The sequence below is a fragment of the Oncorhynchus masou genome, unplaced genomic scaffold (assembly GCF_036934945.1).
Source record: "Oncorhynchus masou masou isolate Uvic2021 unplaced genomic scaffold, UVic_Omas_1.1 unplaced_scaffold_4568, whole genome shotgun sequence".
Lineage (NCBI taxonomy): Eukaryota > Metazoa > Chordata > Actinopteri > Salmoniformes > Salmonidae > Oncorhynchus > Oncorhynchus masou.
Window position 1 is genome coordinate 20,001 of NW_027010963.1, and position 7,267 is coordinate 27,267.

General features: G+C 45.8%; 1 pseudogene; it reads left to right on the forward strand.

Annotated features, from left to right (window-relative positions):
* LOC135535175 (dynein axonemal heavy chain 6-like) overlaps window positions 1-6,874 on the forward strand; it is a 23,880-nt pseudogene extending 17,006 nt beyond the window's left edge.
* Window positions 6,875-7,267: the final 393 nt, after the last annotated feature.

Genomic DNA, 7,267 nt, shown 5'->3' on the forward strand with positions numbered 1-7,267 from the left:
TCTCCTCATGTCCTCTTCCCTCACAGCCTTAACAAGCTGTGGTAGTTTAATTACAGATCGACTATCGTCCTGTCCTCTCCCTCCAGCCCCCTAACAAGCTGTGGTAGTTTAATTACAGATCGACTATCGTCATGTCCTCTCCTCACAGCCCCTTAACAAGCTGTAGTTTCATTACAGATCGACTATCGTCATGTCCGCTCCCCTCACAGCCCCTTAACAAGCTGTGGTAGTTTAATTACAGATCAACTATCGTCCTGTTCTCCCTCACAGCCCCTTAACAAGCTGTGGTAGTTTAATTACAGATCGACTTCGTCATGTTCTCCCCTCACAGCCCCTTAACAAGCTGTGGTAGTTTAATTACAGATCGACTATCGTCATGTCCGCTCCCTCACAGCCCCTTAACAAGCTGTGGTAGTTTAATTACAGATCGACTCTCGTCATGTCCTCTCCCTCACAGCCCCTTAACAAGCGGTGATAGTTTAATTACAGATCGACTATCGTCATGTTCTCTCCCTCACAGCCCCTTAACAAGCTGTGGTAGTTTAATTACAGATCAACTCTCCTCACACGTGTTTTCCTATCCTCGTTGGGACCTATAATTGATTTCCATTCAAAATCATGTTTTCCTTAACCCCTAAACCTTAACCCAGACCCTACACCTATCTCCTAAACCGGAACCACTAATGCCTTTCCCAACCCTTAATCCTACCCACTAACCCTACAACTATCTCCTAAACCTAACCACTAATGCCTTACCCTAACCCTAATTCTAACCATAAGAATAACCCCTAACCTTAACCCAAACCCTACACCTATCTCCTAAACCTAACCAATAATGCCTTACCATAACACTAATTCTAACCCTAATTCTAACCCTAACCCTAAACGTAACCCCTAATCTTAAAATGAACTTTGTTGTCATGGGGATGTGGGAAATGTCCCCACGAGGGAGAATTTGCCTTGTTTCATTATCCTTGTGGGGGATTCAGAAGAACAAGACCACACACACACTCACACACAATCACGTGTGTGTCTTGAGTCTGCCCTCTCTCCTCAAGGGCATATTCAAGCACACACACCCTCAAGCCCACGATACGCTTAACTCTCCCTGTTGGAACGGTCTCTCCCCCCAGGCCATCCTCAGTGGTTTCCTCAGTGAGTTCCCCCAGGCGGTGAGGTCTTCAGCAGGCAGCATCGTAGACGCAGCAGTAGAGATCTACCACCGCATGTCTGTGGACCTCCTGCCTACACCAGCCAAGTCCCACTACGTCTTCAACCTCAGGGACCTCTCCAAGTGTGTCCAGGGTGAGACACACACACACACTACGTCTTCAACCTCAGGGACCTCTCCAAGTGTGTCCAGGGTGAGACACACACACTACGTCTTCAACCTCAGGGACCTCTCCAAGTGTGTCCAGGGTGAGACACACACACACACACACACACACACACACACACACTACGTCTTCACCCTCAGGGACCTCTCCAAGTGTGTCCAGGGTGAGACACACACACACACACACTAACGTCTTCACCCTCAGGGACCTCTCCAAGTGTGTCCAGGGTGAGACACACACACACACACTACGTCTTCAACCTCAGGGACCTCTCCAAGTGTGTCCAGGGTGAGACACAAACACACACACACACACACACACACACACACACTACGTCTTCAACCTCAGGGACCTCTCCAAGTGTGTCCAGGGTGAGACACACGCACACACACTACGTCTTCACCCTCAGGGACCTTCAAGTGTGTTCATGGTGAGACACACACACACACACACACACACACTAACGTCTTCACCCTCAAGGACCTCTCCAAGTGTGTCCAGGGTGAGACACAAACCCACACACACACACACACACACACACACACTACGTCTTCAACCTCAGGGACCTCTCCAAGTGTGTCCAGGGTGAGAAAGTTTGTCTTGGCTTTTTCACTTGTAAGTTATTAAAGTAGCTGATGGACTGAGATGCTCTTGGTTGTAGCCTGAAGTCCAGACAGAGACAGTACCAGTCCTCTACCCAGCAGCCTCACAACCATCATCAGAGCAGAGAGGCCTGAGTTGGAAGTGACTACTACTCCCCTGACCCCCGCTAGAGTCACCATGCAGAACACACACATACACACACACTGCAGCGTAAACACACACTAACACACATACATACACTCACATACACACACCAGCATTAATACTTACCCAGGCGAATAAGGCCAACCCAGCCCCCATTCTTGCTGAGGGCGCAGCGTGGGTCACATTAATGCCCTCAACTTTCTAACAAGACTTGAACATGGATCCTCTGGTATGTCCGACCCATCATATCTCCTCAAGCATCCCTAGCGTTGCATAACATTGATAACAACAGGGATGTGTCAACAGCAGATATTAGACTTGTCTTTACTTCTTCACGTGTTAAGGTTGCAGGGTGAGAACCACCAAGTTGAATCATGTTTTATTATTCTCTGGTCGTAAATAAATCATGTTAAATCCATCTAACCCTCCTGCCTTTTTACCTCCCTCTTCCCTCCCCCTTCACCTTCCCTCCCCCGCTCCCTCTCCCTCTCCTCCCTGCCTCCCACTCCCTCTCATCTCTCCTCCCTCCCTTCATCCCCCTCTCTCCCTCCCTTCTCCTCTCACCCCTCCCTCCTCTCTCCCTACCTTCACCCCCCTCTCTCCCTCCCTTTCACTCCTCCTCCATCTCTCTCCCTCCCTTCATCCCTCTCTCCCTCCCTTCTCCTCTCACCCCTCCCTCCCTCTCTCCCTACCTTCACCCCTCTCTCCCTCCCTTCACCTCCCCCTCCCCTCATTCTCTCTCCCTCCCTGCCCTCTCTCCCTCTCCCTGCCTCTCTCCCTCTCCCTCCCTTCACCTCCCTCCTCATTCTCTCTCCCTACCTGCCTCCCTCCCTCCCCCTCCCTTCACCTCCCTCCTCATTCTCTCCCTCCCTGCCTCTACCTCTCCGTCCCCTCTCCCTCTCCTCCCTTCACCTCCTCCTCATTCTCTCTCCCTCCCTGCCTCTTTACCCTCTCTCTTCCCTTCACCTCCCCACACTCCCCCTCCCCCTCCTCCTCCGTCTCTCTCTCCACCTCCCTCTCTCTCTCTCTCCACCTCCCTCTCTCATTCTCTCTCTTATCCCTCCCTGCCTTCTTTTGCTTTCCTCCCTCCCCCCGCTCCCTCTCTTCCCCTCCTCCCTCCCTTCCCCCTCCTCCCTTCTCCACTCAACCCCTCCCTCCTCTCTCCCTACCTCCACCTCTCTCATTCTCTCCTCCTCTGTCTGTTTGTCCTCTAGGTATGTTGCAGTGTGAGCCAGGCACGGTGGAGATCAGACTGGGATATTCGTCTGTTCTGTCACGAGTGTCAGAGAGTGTTCCACGACCGCCTCATCAACAACGAAGACAAAACCTACTTCAACACCATCGTCTCTGAGATGGCCAGTAAGAACATAACACAGAGTGTAATAGAACCTAGGCAGTTAGTAAGAACATAACACAGAGTGTAATAGAACCTAGACAGTTAGTAAGAACATAACACAGAGTTTAATAGAACCTAGACGGCCAGTAAGAACATAACACAGACTTTAATAGAACCTAGACGGCCAGTAAGAACATAACACAGAGTTTAATAGAACCTAGAGCTAGACGGCCAGTAAGAACATAACACAGAGTTTAATATAACCTAGACATAGTTGGCCAGTAAGAACATAACACAGAGTTCAATAGAACCTAGTTTGAACTTTCAGAGTTTTGCCTCTCACTAAGCAGTGTTTTGACATATTAAGTTTGAAAGCCATTTCAATGTCCTTATCTGAAACGTCCCACAATTGTTGAGCTATGAATAGCAACTCTTTAAATATATTTCCGTTCTTCTTCTTTCAGGCAAATATTTTGGCTTCAATTTAGAACCCAATTACTTTGTGACCAAACCCATCATATTTGGAGATTTCATCAAGGTAAAATGCGCTATAAGCCTATAAATCCAATCAATTTCCCAGGTACTCAAAGCGCTTAACATTTACAGCATCCATCTATCTATCTATCTCGCAATCCTTCCCTGTCCTCTCTCCCCCTCCATCTCTTCCTCCCCTTTCCCTCCCTCCCTCTCCTCTCCTCTAGGTGGGTGCAGAGAAGGCAGATCGTCTGTATGAGGACCTAACAGAGGCCAGATAAGATCAGGGCTGTGCTCCAGGACTACCTGGATGACTACAACATGACCTTCTCCAAGGAGACCAAGCTGGTGTTTCTTCAGGACTGTAGAACACGTCTCCAGGTCATTTTACACTCGGGAACAGAGCCCTATTCCTAATTAGTGCAGTGAATGCATTCGAAATTGCACCCTATTCCCTATATAATTAATGCGAGATGTTTTAGCTAAATGCTTCCCTATTCCTATTTAGTGGACTGTTTAGCATACTTAATGACACCCTATTCCCTATTTAGGGACTATTCCCTATTCCTATTTAGTGGACTGATTAGCATACTTAATGACACCTATTCTATTTAGTGGACTGATTAGCATACTTAATGACACCCTATTCCCTATTTAGTGGACTGATTAGCATACTTAATGACACCCTATTTAGTGGACTGATTAGCATACTTAATGACACCCTATTCCTATTTAGTGGACTGATTAGCATATTAATGACACCCTATTCTATTTAGTGGACTGATTAGCATACTTAACGACACTCTATTCCTATTTGGACTATTTAGCATACTTGATGACACCCTATTCCCTATTTAGTGGACTGATTAGCATCTTTAATGACACCCTATTCCCTATTTAGTGGACTGATTAGCATACTTAATGACACCCTATTCCCTATTTAGTGGACTGATTAGCATACTTAATGACACTCTATTCCTATTTAGTGGACTATTTGACTTAATGACACCCTATTCCCTATTTAGTGGACTGATTAGCATACTTAACGACACTCTATTCCCTATTTAGTGGACTATTTAGACTTGATGACACCCTATTCCCTATTTAGTGGACTGATTAGCATCTTTAATGACACCATATTCCCTATTTAGTGGACTGATTATCTACACCCTATTCCTATTTAGTGGACTGATTAATGACACCCTATTCCCTATTTAGTGGACTGATTAGCATACTTAATGACACCCTATTCCTATTTAGTGGACTGATTAGCATCTTTAATGACACCCTATTCCCTATTTAGTGGACTGATTAGCATACTTGATGACACCCTATTCCCTATTTAGTGGACTATTTAGCATACTTAACGACACTCTATTCCCTATTTAGTGGACTATTTAGCATACTTAACGACACTCTATTCCCTATTTAGTGGACTATTTAGCATACTTGATGACACCCTATTCCTATTTAGTGGACTGATTAGCATACTTGATGACACCCTATTCCCTATTTAGTGGACTATTTAGGACACTCTATTCCCTATTTAGTGGACTATTTAGCATACTTAACAACACTCTATTCCCTATTTAGTGGACTATTTAGCATACTTGATGACACCCTATTCCCTATTTAGTGGACTGATTAGCATACTTAATGACACCCTATTCCCTATTTAGTGGACTGATTAGCATACTTAACGACACTCTATTCCCTATTTAGTGGACTATTTAGCATACTTGATGACACCCTATTCCCTATTTAGTGGACTGATTAGCATCTTTAATGACACCCTATTCCCTATTTAGTGGACTGATTAGCATCTTTAATGACACCCTATTCCCTATTTAGTGGACTGATTAGCATACTTAACGACACTCTATTCCCTATTTAGTGGACTGATTAGCATCTTTAATGACACCCTATTCCCTATTTAGTGAACTTATTTTGTCCAGAACCCCATAAAGAGTTAGTTTTTGTTTTTGTGATTTTGTAATGCTTCAATTTGTTAACTTGCTTACTTCCTGAGCCAGTCCTTCTGTTCCTATAGGATAGCGCGTATGATCCGCCAGGAGCGCGGTAACGCCCTATTGGTGGGCGTGGGGGGCACTTGCAGGGAAACAGTCACTGACGCGGCTGGCGGCCCACATGTGCGGCATGCGCTGCTTCCAGATAGAACTGAGCCGAGGATACAACTACGACAGCTTCCATGAAGACCTGAGACGACTGTTCAAGATGGCTGGGGTGGAGGGCAAGGACATGGTGTTCCTCTTCACTGACACACAGGTAGGGAGGGGAGGGGGAGAGGAGGGGAGAGTTTACAAGTACAGGTGGTGTGTGCAAGGGGGCCATGTGATGGGCAGATAGCAGGTTCCTCTATAAAGACTGTACCAGACAGTAGTATTTATGGAGACTATGTGATGGGCAGATAGCAGGTCTATAAAGACTGTACCAGACAGTAATATTTATGGAGACTATGTGATGGGCAGATAGCAGGTCAGACTGTACCAGACAGGTATTTATCTATGTGATATAGCAGGTCTATAAACACTGTACCAGACAGTAGTATTTATGGAGACTATGTGATGGGAAGATAGCAGGTTCCTCTATAAAGACTGTACCAGACAGCTAATGGGTAGCTATGGCCAGTGTTTATCTGTGACCATCTGCTTGCCAAACCATGCCACCTCTGTGACTCATCACCTCATTACCCCACTGAGCAGAAGCCGAGGCATTAGCCCTGGAAGCTACAGCTTCAGTCTTCAGTTCTCAGGCATGTTTCCATCCCCCTCCATTGCATGTGTGTATTGTTGTTCATCAGATCGTGGTGGAGGAGTTCCTAGAGGACATTAACAACATGTTGAACAGTGGAGAGGTGCCCAACCTGTTTGAGAAGGATGATCTGGAGCAGGTCCTGGCTGCCACACGGCCCAGAGCCAAGGAGGCCGGCATCAACGAGGAAAGCGAGGGCAGCAGGTAACAGTAGAAGTACACACTCACTCATAGAACACTCAATATAGAATTGTAATTACAGGGCTCCTCTGTAAAAGAGACCTCTACTCCCTGTCAAAATAAAGGTTAAATATAATAAGTACATGTGTAATATTTATGTATGTACTATGTCAGGTCTTTTACTATGGATTCAATGATATGACATGTTATTTTATAAAATCAATTATCTGTAATTAATATTACCCCTGATTAAACTAATCATTTAAATGTGTTAACTAGGAAGTCGGGGCACCACGGAAGCATGTTTATGGAGCTGTTGTCTTCGGAATAGACTCAAAGACCTGGTAATCTTTTATATCAACCGCAGTCAATTATTAATCGTCACCTTATTCAAGCATTAATAAAATCTGAACGAAGTACA